The 19,428-nt window shown below is 34.9% G+C and overlaps 1 long non-coding RNA gene across 1 annotated transcript; it reads right to left on the bottom strand.

Moving 5' to 3' along the window:
• Positions 1–7,777: 7,777 nt before the first annotated feature.
• LOC129887696 (uncharacterized) lies at positions 7,778–14,047 on the bottom strand. The gene is made up of 3 exons (XR_008766454.1): positions 13,851–14,047; positions 11,628–11,911; positions 7,778–7,987 (listed from the first exon to the last, which is right to left on the bottom strand). It is a non-coding gene; the product is annotated as an uncharacterized LOC129887696 (long non-coding RNA).
• Positions 14,048–19,428: the final 5,381 nt, after the last annotated feature.

Here is a 19,428-nt window from a genome sequence, read left to right as displayed (position 1 = left end):
TTGAAAAACTCACCCAAAATAAAAATCCTAAGTCACTTTTCGATCCTACCAGCATATTCCTCGCAACAAATTCCACAATTTAGACCCAAGAACCACTCAATTCAGACCTGAAATGCCATAGAAATAAACTTCCAAAGTTTCCAAAAAGATTAGCTCAAAAACCATCCGAACCAGCAGCAAAAACTTAAAATGTACCTCGAATAGAGCACCCACGATTAATTCCAATTCTACCACGGTGTTCTCCTCAAAAATTCACATGAAATGGGCTTTTGAATCACTCAATTTTAACGCAAAATGAAGAAGAAATTGTCACATGAAGATGGAACCAAGTGTTGAAAATGGCCACCTTTATAGAGGTGGGGGTGCACCAGATATGGTGCACCAGCGCACCAGCAGATCATTCCCTTTAAAAGTCTCTGATTGGGTGCTCGGGATTCGTTTGAAATCCCATGCGCACAAACAAACTATGCTACCCCACTGAATTTAGAATTCTGGACTCAACAACACTGCAAAATTTCCAATGGAGGTCATCTTGACAAAAAGTAGATCCCACACCTTAGCATTATTTTTAGCCAAAATCCACAAAAGGGCTCGAAATGAGATTGGAAGCCTCTAAATATGCATGAAAGTATGTTGTAGACAGAACTAGATATTTCAGATCTAACCGCACTATCAAAATTATCATTCGGGCACATTTTCCATAAATTTGACCAAATTCAACCATTGGCCAGTTTTCAAGGCTTAAACGCCAAATGACCCCAAACTCGTACTGTTTGCCTCAATACTTATTCCGATCATTCTACTAGCCTAATTTGGCCATTTCAGAGCTGATGGAAATGTTAAAATTCCATTTCAAGGTCGTTTACCAAAAGTTATGATCGAAGTAAACCTTTTAAGTTATAAAAACTCTAAAATAGGAAAACGGGTCTAAAACTCAAATGAATGACCAGAAGGCCGAATAGTTAGTACCAGTAAGTCATAAAAGACTAAGAGTTACTACAAAAATGCTCTCAATGATGAAATGAATACTTTTTTTCAAAAATTACATGGAGGGCATTATAGTTATGAAGGCATATGGTAGTTAATAGGATATAATAAACCCCCCAAAACCATTCAAATTTATTAATGACTTAACAGGGAAAAGACCAAAATACCCCTAAACTTAACTGCAACATGCTCCTACAAAGAAGGGCCACTACGGTCTATGAAGCCCACTACGGCCCATGGTTGTGGTCATGGCGAGGAGACTGTCTTTGGGTTTCAGGGGTGACCTCCATGGAGTCCACCAAAGCTCGTGGTTCCCACCATGGGTTGTGGTCTCCCTTATGGTCCTCCCTCAAACTCCAATTGCACCAAGGCTCGACCATGTTGCCCCTTTATGGTATGTGGTCCTCTTCACGACCCATGAAGGGCTCTGTGAGTCCATCTGGTGCTAAAAAGCTGTAATTTCCATGGAAACTCCTTTAAACTCTATTTTTGACTTTTTCAACTTCCGGGGTCTTACATGAAATCTTGAACTGAGGATTGAAGGAGAACAAATTTAGTTTTTTCCCTGAAAGAACTTAGAACGTGCGAATTTGATTTTTCTAAGGGTTGGACATGAATGGGGAGGTTATTAGGCTATAAGATAGACTTAGGAAAGTTAATTGAGGGTAAAAGGTCAAGAATACCCTTGTGGAAATGTAAGAAGACCATAAAAATAAAAGAAAATGACCTTTTATCAATCTTGTAGGGCAAATCTGCTATTTGAAGGTCCCATAACCAAACCATTCGATGAGTTGCCGAGTTGACAGGTGTCCTCGCCGAATTATTAAGTTCGGATATGTGCTAGTAAAAAAATTATAACTTCCTACTTCAAACTCAAATTGATGCAAACTTGGTGGAGATAGAAAGAAGACTCATAGACCTTTAATTTTATAGGTCATGGGTCAGTTAACTCTTTATAATCAAGATATGATCGTTTGAAATTGACTCTTATATGAACTCATGTGAAACTTTGCCGATAGAAAAACTATGAACTCAACTTCGTGCAAGAGGTCTCTTATGACCCTAAACCACATCTGATATACTTCCTATATTTGTTAAAGGACCTTGACATGAACAAGTAGGACATCGCCCGATCTAAGCTTTTATACTTATGATGAATGGTTCGGATTCTTAGAGTAGAACTTATCGGGTATTACTGAATCAGTTACTATATTTATTTATTTGATATTTAGTATGCAACTCCTAACCTTTTAAGATCAATGATTTTTTAAAAAAGTTTTATTTGAGAAGTGAAATTAAGATGATTTTTAGAGTCATTTTTATGGGTAAGTTGATTTGGCAAATCATTGTGACATAATGATTTAAGCTTGATGAAAATTTGCATACTAGCCTAGTGAAAAATATTTTTTTATATAGTATTAGATTTGCTTATCCATAATCAGCTCAGCACAGCCCGGTGCACTTAAACTCTTTCTATGCGCAGGGTCCGGGGAAAAATCCGACCACAAGGATCTATTGTACGCAGCTTTGCCTTGCATTTCTGTCAGTTGGAATTTTTCAACACTTTGGGAACTTCACTTAGACCTTAAATACAATTTACCGTTCCATTGAAATTTTGTTAAGGGTTGATAGTTATCATTATAATGTACCTCAAATGGTGTAGCAATTATAGGTAGTAGGTATTACCTAATTTGGTGTTGTACCAAGAAAAGGCGTACGCATCATCTTCTAACCACATAAATTTGTGTGTCTATTCACTTGTGCATTCTATTTTAAAATAGAGTAATGCTAAATGGCCACAAAGAATTGGCATCTTTCTAAATAGTTGTTAATTTAAATAATTCAGAGAGAATTAATTTTTTTATTTTATTTTTCTTCATAACATTAATTATTTTAAAATTAAGAGGCACATATATAGATAAAAATTAAATAATTAATAAGGAATATATTAGTCAAACAACACTTCTAATTAATATTTTCTTAAAAGTTGTGTCAAACGTTTTCATAACAGCTAAAAGGAGACGGAGGGAGTATAAACTTTTCATCTTCTTTAAACTTTTCTCGAAAATATTAATATGTAAAAATAATATTACAAAAAACTTTCTTATGCTTAAAAGTATATTAACTTCTTTTTAATTATCTAAACTGTAGGGAGTATAAACTTTTCATCTTCTTTAAACTTTTCTCGAAAATATTAATATGTAAAAATAATATTAAAAAAACTTTCTTATACTTTCTTATGCTTAAAGTATGCTGGACTAAACCACAGCCTACAATGATCAAGCTCAACACAGATGGGAGTGCCCTTAACAATCCAGGGAAGATAGGGGCAGGGGGCATTCTAAGGGACCATAATGGAGTGTTAATATATGCTTTTGCATCTCCACTAGGCTGTGGTTCTAATAACCAAGCTGAAGTGCAGGCAGCAATTGTTGGTATTCAGTGGTGCCTACAACATGGATACAGCAGGGTAGCCCTTGAAGTTGATTCTGAGCTTCTAATCAAGTGGCTCAAACAAGAGGCTAAACCTCCATGGAACATTATTGCTTATACTACTGAACTGCAGGTATTGGTTAGCAAACTGGAGAATTTCCAGTTCAAGCATATCTTTAGGGAAGCTAATTACACTGCAGATTCACTCTCAAAGGAAAGCCACATGAAAAGCTATACACAACACTACTACAGCTTTCAGCAGCTTCCAAGAGAGACCAAGGGACACTACAAAATGGACAAAGCTGGCATGGCTAGCTTCAGGAGAACTAAGATGAAGAAGATCAATCAACTACATTGAAGGAACTTCTTCATACCTTGAAATTTTGGCTGATTTTAATAATGATAATCAGGACCATTGAAAAAGGGAGAGTCTCCCTAATTTACTGCTTTTATAGGATAATCTCCTTACCATTAGATTTAGGATTTAGAGTACCTATCTCCTCCTTTCTTTTCCACTTGCATATGCAGGTAGTTGCAGGTCTGGAAAATTTCAAGGTGAGCAGCAGTAGCAGGATGCAACAAACTACAAGTGGAAGTTTGCCTAAACCAACTGTTGCAACTCCTCTGGGGATGGCTGCTAAAGGATGCAATAACACAGGATCATGCATTGGGAGCCCTTTGTACTGCAACTTCAGCTTGCCTCTTACCTTTCTCAACAACAACATCCTCCAGCAACAAATTCACATACCTGCAACTCTCAGGGAACACATACAAGACAATAGTAGTAGCTATTATAACCTGCAGAATTACTTGCCTGTGTGTTTTTCTGTTTGTTGGTGCAGGGTGATTTGTACCAAGTGGACATGTCCAAACACCTCCAAACTTTGCAAGATTGCATAAACTACTATTTTGACAAGGCCCAAGAAGTTTCAGCTCAAAAGGATAATTGGAGACACTAGGCGAGCGACCTTGAAACAACCAGCTGTCTTAAGCCTAAAGAGAGAGAAACTTGCTAGTTGGAATCTCCAGCTTGGGAGTCAGGCCTTCAAAATTTTCAGGGATAAAGAAAAGGCCATATATGCAAACCTCATGAAGTTCCAGGTTAAACGGATAAGTGGAAACGTTAGTCGAGCGACTTGGAAAAAGATAGTAGCTTCCAAAGCTATTACTGAGGTCCACTCTTTATTGCTAGTCTGTGTATATTATGTTTTGCCTTGGTTGGTTTGCTGTATTATTGCAGGTGTCTGGAGTAATATATCAGCATCCTTCAACAACAAATACATAGACAAGAGCACAAAAACAACTTCCAAACACCCTGCAACCTCTAAGCCTCAGCAGGGCAGCAGGTGCAGGGTAAGGAGTAACTTGTGGACCTGTCCAAAGGCTCCCAAACTTTGCAGGAATGCAACATATATTAATTTGATAAGGCCCAAGAAATTTCAGCCCAAACGGATAATTGGAGACGTTAGGCGAGCGAGCTTGAAACAATCAGCTGTCTTAACCTTAAAAAGGAAGAATTTTGCTAAATGGAAGCTCCAACTTGGGAAACAAGCCTTCAAACTTTGCATGGCTAAAGGAAAGGATATATATGCAAACTTCAGAAAGTTTCAGCTCAAACGGATAAGTGGAGACGTTAGTCGAGCGACATGGAAAATGCTAACAGGCTCCAAATTTCTCTTTGAGATCCATTCTTTTATATTAACCTGTACAGGTCTTTGCTTGTCCTTGGTTATTTGCTGTGTATTTGCAGGTTGTTGGAGATATACACCAACATGCTTTAACAACAAATACATAGAGGACAACACCTGTAGCAGCTCAACACCTGCAGCAACTCAACACCTGCAACACCTGCAGCAGCTCAGCACCTGCTTGCTTTGTTGCTTGTCTTTGGTTGACAGTTTTTGTTTAGAACCTCATTGGCACTGCTATGAGGGCTGCAGTAACCTGAGGCTTCTATGGAGAAGCACACTCAGCTTGCCAACCACACTCTCTATTATCATCACACCCCAGCAACAACTCCACCAACCTGCAGCACACAAGAAACATGGTTACAGCAGCTTGCAGATTTCTTTGGTTGTGTGGTTTATTGGTTTTGTTTGTCTGTGCAGGTACTCCAAGAATTTGAACCACTTCAAAACAAAGACCAACAAGCAGCCTAATTACAATGGCAGCAACAAGGAGCTGCACACAAACCTGCACCAGCCTATTCAACTCCCACAATTGCTTGCCTTCTTGTTAGTTACTAATGCAGCACAGCAGCAGCAGTATGCAGCATATGCAGCACACAATGAGCATCTAAAAGTCACTAGTACCTGGTACAGCAGCATCCAGAAGTGTCTGCTTGTGAATATTTTTGGTTTTGTTTACCTGTGTAGGTATCCCAAGGAATTGACCACCATCCAAAAGAACCTGCAGGAGCTTGTGCATCTATCCTCCTTGTTTGTCTTCTTGTCACTTGTCTTTACAGGTTCAACTTACTTCAACAAAAGAGAAACAACAACCTGGCATGCTAGGACTTCACCAAATAGTCAGACTCTCATTCATGCCAACACCCTCCCTGTAACATCTGTAACTAAGCTGCAGCAGCCCCATTGCATTTGTTATGTGCAGGCACATAAAATACCTTCAAAGGAGCTGCTCATCTCTCCATTGAAGGCAACAAGAAGCTGCCTACAGGTGGCAACTTTAAGTTCATTAAGTATAGGATTAATGATGAGCTTTGGTACACCAAATGAGCTCCAACAATCTGCAGTACATAAGGAGCACTTACAAGTCCAAAATGCAAGCTCCAGCAACCTGCAGATTGGCAGGTTTGTCTGCTTTCATTTTAGTTGCTTGTGCAGGTATACTAAAGAACTCCTACACATGGAAGCTGCTGAACTGACATACTGCAACAACCAACAACATCAAACAACATATGGGAGACTCTCAATATTGCAAATACAGAATTTAAGGAAGCCAGCTGCAACAGAGGATTGGCACCACAGTCAGAACTGTTGGACCTGCTCTTGGAATTGTGTGTTTGCTTGTTTGTTTGCTTGTTTGTTTGTGCAGGTTGTTGGAGATACAGGCAACAGTGGAACTAAGATGGAACTCCAACAACCTCAGAGACAACATCCAAGAACCAACAACACTATCATGAGTAGCTGTAACATGTTACATCTCCATCAACTTCATATACATACTGTGGGAACACAACACCAAACAACTGCTCAACCACACACCAAACAACAATTCAACCACAGAGCTGAAGCTGAAGGTGCAGACTTGAAAGATGAAGTTCAACAGCATCAGCAACAACAGATTCTCCACAAAAACTCCAAGGTTGTTGGCTACTATAGTTCCATATACTTCCTCTCCTTTCAGCCTCCTTAGCTGGTAATCATGATACAAAGGCACACTTCACCTGGACCTACTTGGTACGAGAAGACTAAAAAGAGCAAAGATGAAAAGAACTTCCCAGCCCATGTGAGAGAGAAGTTTCGTATACTTGTTCTTCTTCAATGAAGCTATGTCTGGTATGTAGCATAGTTGGAATAGGACTAGTGTAGGTTACTTTCCGTTTTCTCATGGAAGGGGAGAGTCTCCCTCATTTATGCTTTCATAGTTGAATTGTACCGGGAGGAGTCCTCTCACAGGTTTACTGCTTTCTAGTTATAGTTAGTCTCTTTTTGTATCGGGGATGAGTTAGCCGACCTTAATAGGTTAGCCGACTAATGAACCACCATAGGATCGGAGGTAAGGTTTATGTCCCCCTCCTTGTATTTTTATTTTGATTATTTATGTTAAGGCTTGGGGGTGTTGCTTAACCCCTGACTGTGCACAAGAGGTGGGAGCCTCGTGTAGGGTCTGTTCCCAAAAAAAAAAAAATTATACAATTTATGTTAATTAAGTAAACCGTAATAAAAGAAGCCTTAAATAACACATTAAATCTATTATATTATAATTTCTTTACACAAAAAATAATAGTAGATAGTAATTAAAAAAAATATTTCACCAATTTTACCCATGAATATAAGATCTGTTACTTCAATAATATTAATATTAATTAAGAAGATATTTCAAAATAAAATTATAAATAAAATCCTGATGTATGTATGTAAATATATATAATATATATGCTTACATATACCTATGCGTAATTCTTAGTTAGATAATCAATAAATTATGTCTGACAACCCAATTTCTCAAGTCGTGATGACACCTACATTACCCATCAATAGATAAGCCAACCATAATTCAGAATAACTAATAATGGGTTTAAGGGTAAAAACTAAACAAGAATAAGGAATTCTACCATAAATAACATAGATAAGCAGAAGACAAATCAAAATAAATATATACAACTGGTCCCCCAGAACCTGAAAGTCCCTAGTACAGAGCCGATTAAACAAAAGAGTACAAGCCCCAAAAGTGGACCACAAAAATAAGACATTTCTCAAAAAGTAAAAGACTAGTCTATATACACAAATGGAGACCAGAATAGTACAAAACTCCAAGTGCTCACCCCCGTCTCCGTATCAGACTGCTCTAAACTCGAATCAACGCTCGTCACTGATGCTCGAACCTGCATCACAAAAACAGATGCAGGGTGTAGCATGAGTACCAAAACAACATATACTAGTAGGCATCATAGGCCAACTAAGCTTGAAAAGTAAAAGCAATATGAAAAGAAGAAATAGACAAAACAAAGTCAAGCGCGGAAGTCTAAAATAATTTAAAGAAGTGCACACGAGTGTATAAGAACTAACTAAAATAATCTACAACTAAACTACACCTAATTAGACACCCATAAGACTAGAAGGTACACTCGTGCGCAAGTTTAAATAAAAACTCAACCGGACCTCCATAAATTCGATGAGTATACATAATAGCTATAACTACTGAAAAATGAAACAGAGAGCCCAAGACAAGAGAAAATAGAACCAGAACCTCAATCATATTCAGTAGAATCTGACAGTGCGGAGGCCGGACATCTAATTAGATGCTCAACAGAAGTATTCACATAACCAATCAAGTACTAAGTAACTGATGCCAAACCTCTAAGAGGATGCTCTTTATAAGGATCCAAATGATCGAGGTTGAACCTCTAACTGAATGCTCGTATAAGGTTTCTAATTCATACTTTGAAACTTTATGACCATAGCTTGTACTTGAAATTAGGGTATGACATGAATACATGATCAGTTGACTTAAAACTCATGAAATTAACTTGAAAACATGCATGATCATAAACTTTATATCAGACCATACATAATTCATATAGATAATATCATTAGAAAGTCTAATTGAAAATACTCATATTTTATATCACGAACCCTAAAAATCAAAATAAGAGAATTCATGGAAAAATTCTTCAATTTAATTCAATAATCATCAATTTATATCAAAATAGACTCATGATCATGCTTAAATCAAAATTCATACAATTGGATTAGAGATCACAAAACCCATAAAATACCATCCTTTAATTTGATAAAAAACCTTGAGAAATTGATTGGGCTTCATGGATGAAAGGATTCATGAATCAATACCCGCATACCTTGAGTGAGAACAACAATTAATTTAGAAGAAACATGAGAGTTTTGATGGAGAGCTTGAGTGAATTTGCTTGAAGTCTTCAATGAAAACACTTGAGAGCCTTTTTGTAAAGAGAGAAATATTTGATAGATGAATTGTAGAAGAATAAATAGAATTAGAGGTTTAGGTTAATTTATAGAGTTGAATTAGGTCCTAAAAACGTATAGATTCATTAACTAATAATTTGGAAAAAATCTAAAATGCCCTTTAAAAAAACTCAACTCGGCCAGAAATGCTTCCCAAGTCTGCGATACAGAACTGTCACGAACCACACTGTTTTGTAAGCTTTTCCAAAAATCTATCTTCCGATTTACGGGTCCTAAAAATCCACGGAGACTATTTTTTCACAGGTTTTGACCTCCTAATCAATATTCCGAACTCGTATTTTCCAAAAAAAATTAAGGATAATGCATTATATGAACAGCCTATTTCCAAGGCATTCTTAAGGTATTTTGTGAGCATTTTTGAGGGATGTTACACAATAAAATGAACAAATTAGCTAACACTCGAATATCAAAATGATAGTTATGTTAAGTTCTCTATAACTATCATCATGAACTATGTAAGTAAAGTCTCAGGGATCATAGACATGTATCAAATTAATATGAGACAACTTATGATAGTTAAGGACATTAGTCATCATAGAGCCTTTTTTTTTAAAAAAAGGACCTTTTTCGTATCAATCACTATCCAATCATATAGAAGACTTGAGGGTGGTAGCTCAATTATTCCAAGAGTTCCAACATTAAGGAGTGAGTAAGAATCATGGATTATACCAAAATATAAATTATACCAAATTAGTATGGCTGGAATCATACATATGTGTCAAGACTTAATGATATAAGTTCTAGGAAATCAAGAACATTAGCCATCCTAGTGTATCTAAGAATAAGAGCTTCTTTGGAATTTATACATTTATCGTCCGTTTGTTTCATATGGATCATGCCAAAAGAAAGAAAAGTTAGCTTTACATACTTACTACTTCCCAACATATAGAAGGCTTGAGAAGCAATAACTCAATCATTGTAAGAGTTCTAACATCAAGAAGTGAATAAAAATCATGAATCGCACTCGAAGCTTATGAATAGAATTACCCCAAATTTCATATACATATCATTCGTCACTTATATCTAAGACATGCTCAAAAGAAAGAAAGGATTGGTTTTACATACCTTTAGCATTTATCCACACACAACAAGTATATGTTGCCCTATAGGGTCTCAACCTATATTAATATGTTAAGCACTATGGTTAGGCTATGGAAAGACATAAAACGTACTTCATCGTTAGTAGGTTATTTCTAAAAAAAATGGACAACACTTCTCCTATAATGCTCACTCTCCTCATCTCCAAATCAACCATACAACCACCAAGAAACATCAACAATCACACATTAAAATACCATGTTAAAACTAGCCAAAACAAGATTCAAGAATACTCCCAACAACCCACATAACATTCGACTTTCGTTAATTATCAACATGATGACTACGATGCTATCAGATTATTCCTAATAGGTTGCATCCATCACACCTTATTGAAATGATTTATAACAGCCCAACAATTAATCATATAATGCATAATCATAACTACACTTAATCTTTCAATTCAACTCAAGCAGCCACACAATACAAGCTGCCCTTAAATCAATTACAACTCCAACTGGACATGTTGAATGTTTTCATTTTCATTATGTAATCATCCACAATAACAACCACAACATTAATCGATACTAATCCACCATTTTTATTAGAATAGCCCCAATATGACCCAAACAGAGATTTAACATTAACATATACAATTTCTTCACTTTTAACACATAATCCATAACAATAATAGCAACAACAACAAACCCAATCTAATTCAAGCAACTCCAATTTTTTCCATTTCAACACCAACACTAATCATGGAGTTTTCTTACTTTCAATTTCATTGAATACAAATTAATCTCTTCATTATAACATTATTTTTAGATTAAGGCAGCCCACATTCATAACATTCGATAATAATTCAAATCCACATACGACTAATACCTCTTCAAGTTATCTTTAATGATCCATAGTCTTAACGTGTTAATTGGAACATTCCTAAAACAACCCAACCAACATACAACATAATGTATAATCTTAATTATCATTAATCTTCCAAGCTCAAAAAGAATAACAACAACATATCAAAACAGCCCCTAATTAACAACATAAGAATGCTCAAAACCTTGTGAATACTTGTGGACACACTAAGGAACCCACATACGATTTTTATATCTTATTTCGTAATATCTTTTCATCAAATTTTCGTGAGACATAGAAGCAGCCACAAGTCCATTATATCACCTATTCATATGCAAGTAAACTACATTATTATAACTAAAATCCTTATAACAGCCCACAACAAATTTAGCTTCAACTTTAACAACTAAATAATTTCATTCTCATCATAAAATTCATAACAATAACAATCAAAATACTAAGAAAAATTAGTTCACAATTATCTATACCAAACAGCCTCCAACGTTTCACCAATATTTCAGCATCAAGACACATGATTTCATACATCTAATACATATTTATACATTCACAAAACATCCAAACTCTCCCTAAAATGTATAGAAAATTATCAATTCTTACCTTGATACTTAGCTCCTTAGTTTGCTAAAATTTGAGGAATGAAACTTTAGGCTTTTTTGCTGCCCTAAAGACCCATCTTTGCTACCATGACTTGAATAATTACCAAGCTTGGAGTTGCTGCCATGGCCGAAGCTCTCTCTCCCTTGTCACTTCCCTCTATCTCCATTTGATGAAGATGAGAGCCTCTCTCTTCTTGGAGAATTTTCTAGAGTTAGAAAACGTTTTGGCTGAAGAGTTTTGGTCAACATGTAGACAATGAGCTGCCCAAGGAGCCTCCTTGTCCCCTACATAACACATGGGCCAATCAGAATTGGTCATGTGACAGTGGGATCCACTTTTTATCCCACTATTAGCTTAATTCATCTTAATTAATCTCAAATTCCCACTTAATAATCCAATCATGCTTAATTAATCCCTAATCTTAACTAATACTTTCACAACTGATTAAAATTTACAAACGAGTCGAGCCATTTTAAAATTCAAAATTAAAAGTCTTTGACTTTATGTCTATTAGCTCACGAATAGTACGATGTGAAAAAAATACAGACTATAACACCGCCTTTAATTTAAGTCGACTTGCTTGCGAATAATTTAACGTGTAAATATATGGGGTATAACATTTCACGAACCCATAAGACTAGCCGTGGGAGTTCCCATAGAAGGAGATTCATAGGGTTGAGTTTATAGTTGTGTAGAACAAGAGGGGTCTACAGACAGTAGAAGTTTCTACGACCCGTAGAGGGTGACCGTATAAAGGAGCATCAGAAAGTTTGTTTTTTTTCTGTTGACTTCCACGAGACCCTATACAGTCTGTATAGAGAACTACGGACCATAGAGGGTGTCCGTAGGACCTACCGACAGTTAAAATTTCAAGGGTATTCTAGACATTTTCTATTCTTTTAATATTAAAGTTTTTTTCATTTTGGGCTATTCTCTAATATCTATAACTAATCAAGCCCTTCAATTTTCTCATTCCCTCTCATTCACTCAAAACCCCAAAGTTCTCTCAAGGATTTCTCTCCCAAGATTTTCTTCTCCATGAAGCTAGGGTTTTAACAAATCAAGTCTCCTGTTCAATTTTAAGCTAGAATTCATCAAGGTATGTGAGAATTTCATCCATGAATTCTTTTGCATCCCTAGAGTCAAAATATCTCAAGATTCTCTTTATGATTTCTTTCTAAACTCTAGGTTTTTAATGATCTTGCATTGGGTTCATCAATTATGCTTTTTTTTTCAATTTCAATGATCTTATTATTCATGATTCTATATTAATTACATATTTTTGATGAATTTCATATGAACCCATGCATTATGCATATTTATAATTATGAACTATGTTTTAGAATTCACTACAACATGTTGTGCCTACAACCATCCTAGAAAAGTGTGGCCTAAACTATCAAAAAGTGGGGCCTTTGATCAAAGGCCACACTTTTTACCTTAAGCCATGCTTTTTGAGGTAAAAAAAATAACGAAATTTTCATTTGAATTACTTGATAAAGTAGAAATCCTTCAAAATTTGGGATTCGGCCAGAAGTTGTGCAAAGAGAAATCCTCGATTGGTCTGATTTTCCTTTGGACATAGAAAAATCCTCAATTTGTTTTCTGGGAAAAGAGAAATCCTCTATTATCTGAAGGTGTAATACTACTACAAGATAGAATCCTTTCTAGCCAATCTAAGAAGCTTGAATTTCAGAAATTAGTAAAGGTGTAGCAACAACATACTACTAATAAGATTGACATGAAAACCTACATTATCATGGATGATTTCAGTCTGAAACAACTTATAGGTCTAAGAATATAGAAATTCTCTTGCTTATTTAATAATTAATGCCCTGACATAGAATCATCTGATGTGTGTAATACTACTACAAGCTAGACTCTCAAAAATCATATCAACAATACAAGAAAATCAAACCCACAAGCCAAATGTGTAACCCCACACATTAAATCCAAATGAAATAAACGTAAACTTTTAAAAATATAAATTTCTACCTGATAATGAACCTTTAGGACACCATCTACTTAATGTAGTGTTTCGTTCTTTCCTTGGTGAACAACGAGAAAATCATGACAGATTTCTATATGTGGCTGTGAATAACCATGAATGGAGCTCAAAAACATTATATTTACAAGATCGTGAAAATGTTAGAGTTATTTTGAATCTATTCTTCAATTTTCTTTGTAAAAAATCATTAATTTGTGTATTGATTGAAGAAATACCTGTTGATTTGTGGGTCTTGAGAGATTTCTTAATTGGGGCAAAGAGGATACTTACGATCTTGAGAGATTTTTCTGATTTGGGGCAAAGACCAGAGTGTTGAGAGGTTTTTATGTTTTATGACCTTTTTTGCCAATTAAAAATTGGAGGGAGAGTTAAATATGTTGGAGGGAATATAAAATTTTAATGAAAAGTTTAAGGCTACACTTGTAATGTGTTGCTTTTACAATTATAAAAATAACACACTTTAAAAGTTTGGTCATATGCGTAAATAGGTGTTGCCAATTATATCATAATGTAACAATGCTTATAAAGTGTAGTCCATTCCATTAAAGAGTACACTTTATAAGTCTTGCCAATATTATCGAAGCCAAAAGCTAAAATCTTAGGCTACGCTTTAAAAGCGTACCCAAAAATATTTTAGGCAATATTTTACCAGCATTGTCCAAATTTAGTTTGGCCGTAGGCCTAAAATGTTGTAGTGATTATGCATGCATCATGAACTTATAAACTATGATTTTAAGGATGCTTTTTAGACAAAGTATCAATGTGAATTTTATATTAAGAGTTTAAACTTTAAAATATTTACGAGATTTAAATTTAATATTAAGAGTTTTACATTTAAAATTTTACATATTTAAATAAATTTTAAATATATTTTGAAAACATTTCATTAACGCTAGTCAAAACTCAAAACACTTGAGACGTGGTAAACATCGACACCTTACATAAATTATAAAAATTATATAATTCATAAGTGTTGAAACTAGTTAACTGCAATTTAAGGAAGTCACGCATTAATATAGTAGTCATGTGAATCATTACTTATATTTATTATTAATATGACCTCTAATAAAGTAATTTTATTAGTTATTATGTTTGAGTAAATTTAATCTACATACTTAAAATAATTTTCAAAAAATAATTTGATAATATTTTGAAAACAACAATAAAACTCAAAAAACTTTAGACATGGTACACATTGACACATTATAGAAATCATAAAAATTATATAGTTCATAAGTGTCAGACCTAGTTAACAACTTATCACGAGAGTCACACATTAATGTTGCAATTTTTCGTCCCTATATTACGCCAATTTGATAATTTGTGAGTCATTACTTATATTTGTTATTTATATTACCTCTAATTAAGTAATTTCATTACTTATTATATTTAAATAAATTTAGTACTACATATTTAAAAAAATCTTAAATATAATTTAAAAATATTTTAATAACGACAATCAAAACTCAAACACTTTAGACTCGGTAGATATCAACACATTATAAAATCTAAAATTTATATAGTTCATAAGAGTCGACCCTAGTTAAGAGCAACCCAAGAGAGTCACACATTTATATTATGCCAATTTGATGACTTACGAATCACACTTATATTTGTTATCAATATGACATCTCATTAAGTAATTTTATTAAGTATTATGTTAAAATAAATTTAAACTACATATTCAATTTTTTTAAGAAATAAAATTTTAAAATATTTCAATTACGTCAATCAAAACTTAAAACACTTTAAATATGGTACGTTACATTATAAAAGTTATAAAAATCATATAATTTATAAAAATCTACTCTAGTTAACAGTAAGTCAAGAGATTCACATATTAATATTGTAGTCACACTTTAGTCCAGAGTTATTAATGTTATTACAAAACTATATGTTGTTATTACAAAACTCTAAGCTTTCGTGAGGGATGAACTTACCAACATTGAGGTAGGGGAGAAAAAATAATCATAATGCTCCAATTTTAGTCGCTAAATTGATAAATACAATATAATTAGATAATTTTTTAATTGTAAATTATGTATGAAATATATTGATTTTTATCTGTATAAATAAATGTGAAATGTTACAAATAAATGAAGTCAAATCAATATTATTATGAATAAAAGAGGCATCATGTTGAAATTTATAGTTTCTTTAATTTATGTTGGAAAAAAATAGTATTACCGTCTAAGTCTTCTTTACTTAAAACCAATAGTTATTGCTAACTAGATGTTAATGTCAAGTTATTTACACTAGAACTATATATTACGGCAACCCAGTACACTAAAGCTTCCACTATGTGCAGGGTTCGGGGAACGGCCCGACCACTAACACTATATATTAACTTACCAAAAATTAAAAAATAAACTCAAAAAAGTATAATCATACAATACAATTAGGCTACTTATATAATTAAGAACTATACATGGATACATGTATCTGTAATTATCATTTGATTGTTTAGGGGCCGTTTGGCTACTGGATAAGGTTTAGTTATTCAAGTATAAAATATTGCATAAGCTTTACCATGTTTGTTGACATTTTTGTGTAAGGTAAAAATTCAACACACATAATACTATGTTTGGTTAGAAAATTAGAAAATCACATAACTAATACATGTATAAGTTAAGAGTCAATCTTTATATTATTGAAGCGGGGTAGATGATGAAATAAGTTATACCAGAATAACTAATACCTGAATAAAAATACAAATACCAATCTATCTTTACCTCTTTAACCGATTCTCCTTCATATCATCATCACAAGAACAATATGTCAAGACCCAATTTCTCGAGTCATGATGGAACCTAACATAACCCACCGGCAGGTAAGCCAATCCATAACCCGGAACAATAGGTAATGGTTATAAGCGGGAAAACTAGGTAAGAACTAATAGAAACAAGATAATAATGATAAAAAGAGCTGAAATATATACATATACACATGTAAATGATCTCTCCCATAACCTGAAAGTCACAAGTACAGAGCTACTACAAAATAAAAGATAAGTACAAATCCTAAAAGTGGACCATAAACAAATACAAAAATTGGCTAGTTTCAAAATGCAAAAGACGGACCATCTATGTTGAAGGAGACAAAAATGATCCCAAAATGTCAAGTGCTCACCCTCGTCTTTGACGTAGACTACTACAGGCTCGATAGGTCAGTGCTAGTAACTTGTGCTCAAATCTACACCATGAAAATAGATGAAGAGTATAGTATGAGTACCAAGACAATAAGTACTCAGTAGGCATCATAGGCCAACTGAGCGAAAAAGGTAAAAACAATATGAAAAGAAGGAATAAACCCAAACAAGAGTCAAATATAGAAACCTATGGTAAGAAAGTAAGTAATCTAATGCGAAAAAGAAAAGTATCAATTTGGAAAGACTAAAGCTAACCATACCCAACTAGGCCCCCCTAAGCCCAACTAGGACACTCGTGCGTAATTTAAAATGAAAAACCGAATGAACCCCCATAAGCCAGTTGGATACATAGAATAACTAAGACTACAAGGACTAGGAATAAATGAATCTGAACCTCTGAGAACTAAAAAATTACACCCAATGCTGAACCACAATTGATAGAATACCGTGGCTAGACCTTAAAAAATTGGATGCTCGTTAGAATTATCAGTACGCTTAAGGTTGAAACTTAAGTATGGATACTCGCCATGAGAAATAAGTCGGTTAAGACCGGGCCTTCAATCTGGATACTTTCCGATGGGATCCCAGAAGCGGAGGTCGGAACTTGACTCTAGATACTCACAAAAAGCATAATCGAATGTGCCAAAGATTCCCATTTTAAGTTAAATTCTAATCGCCATGATGGATCTCCGTCCACAATGAAATAAGCTAACACAACCATCTGTTCTTCATCCGAAACCAATCTTGAGCCAAAAAATGAGTCTAATATCACTAACGTATCTCATAAGCTACGGGACATGGGAAATTATGGATAAGAATTTTACAACAACAAGGTTATTGCCTATCTAAGGCCAATTATCGGACTCTAGTCTTCTACACCAGTCTATAGGGACCTAAGACAGTAGAAACGACATTGGGTCATCTATAACAAGTTTTAATCATCCTAAACTAAGGCCAACATGCTTCAGATATTTATAAACAGGAGGCCAATAATATACGAAGCATATGTAAATAACAATTAGGGATACATGCTCTCAACTTTCCAAAATTCCCAAAGAAGGCCTAAAACATGATTTCTAACCATTAAACATATATACAATAGCTACCCAACTTGAATTCCATCAATTTCAACAAATATTTACACATTCCATCTCAATCTAAGGAATGGGAAGCCGTAGCCTACCTGTAGGACGAACATGCGTGCTCAAACTCACAATGCCAGAGCTTTCCCTTTCCATAGAGACTCTGATCACTCTCATGCTGTAAAAAAAGTTTTACAACGTCAATATGTCCATTTAGATACTAAAATCATAAGAAATAGAGACAGGCTAAATCTAGGGTCAAAAATAGAAATGTGGGACTCACGTCAAGAATTCTGGAATTAACCCCCAAAAATGGTCTAAATTAGCTTCCCATACTTGTTCCCCAAAATAGGACACAATTTGAGGATCAAAAATGCCACAAATCAGTCATATAAGAAAAACCCCAATTTGAGCTAAGACATACAAATGGCAGCAGCTATAGCCCAAATTTTACCTCAAATAGAGAGTCTATGGCTAATTCCGACCACACCACTAAACACCCCCTACAATCAAGCCTTTTGAATCGCTCAAATCCACCTTAAAATGAGAGAAAATGTGAGTTTAAACTTTGGGACATAAACTAAATTTTGGACCTTAAAAGAACTAATAGGGATGGCAAAAGTGACCCCAAAGTTCACTTAAGCGACCCCCACCAAGAGGCGGCAATCGCTTTTGCGACACCAGACCAATCACTTTAGTGATAGGCCAGTTCCTTTAGAGGCCCCTACGCGTAGTGGACTGGTTTCTTTAGCAACTCCTTTGTCACTTTAGCGACCAGGGGTCGCTTTAGTAGTGACACCAGATACAATTGGTGTAAAATGAGGTTTGACATTGTCCAAGTCTCCAATTAGGTACTTGTGATTTGCTCGAAACCCTGTGATCTCAAATGAGATATGCTAACCCACCAAAATCGATGTTTTGGACTCAATGACACATTCAAACTTCCCATACGAGGTATTTTTAATAAAAAGTGAGTCCCACACTCAAGTGTCATTTAACTCTAAATTTTACAACGGGCATCGAGATTAGACCGAAAGCCTTGGTAAGCACACTAAGAGTAATTCTAGACCAAACACAATATTCCAAAACTAACTGCATGGATAAAATCTTCATCCTAGAACGTTTTCCAAGAATGTTGACCAAAGTCAACCTTAGGACAAATTTCAAAGGCTAAAGTGCCAAATGGCCTCAAACCCGTACATATTTCCTCGATACCCATACCAATTTTGCTATTTTAGAGCTAATAGAACCGTCAAAATTCTATTATGAGTTTTTTTTTACCTAAAGTAATGACCAAAATCAATTTTTTAAGTTATAAAAGCTCTGAAGTTAGGAAACAGGCCTAAAACCCAACTTAACGACCAGGCGACCAAGCTACCAATGCCAGTAGGTCATAAATGACCTAGGGTCCCTATAGGAAGGCTCTAAACTGCGAAAAGGAAAAAGTATAAGGAAAATGACCTGGAGGGTCATTACAACATTCACTACTAAAAGAATTTTTGTTTGCAAAAGTAAGGACAAGGACATACCTGAAGGCTCAAATAAGCCGAGAACAGCTCTCGC

The sequence above is a fragment of the Solanum dulcamara genome, chromosome 1, assembly GCF_947179165.1.
Source record: "Solanum dulcamara chromosome 1, daSolDulc1.2, whole genome shotgun sequence".
Classification (NCBI taxonomy): Eukaryota; Viridiplantae; Streptophyta; class Magnoliopsida; order Solanales; family Solanaceae; genus Solanum; species Solanum dulcamara.
Note: the sequence above shows the minus strand (reverse complement) of the source record. Positions and strands in the feature narration are given on the sequence as shown.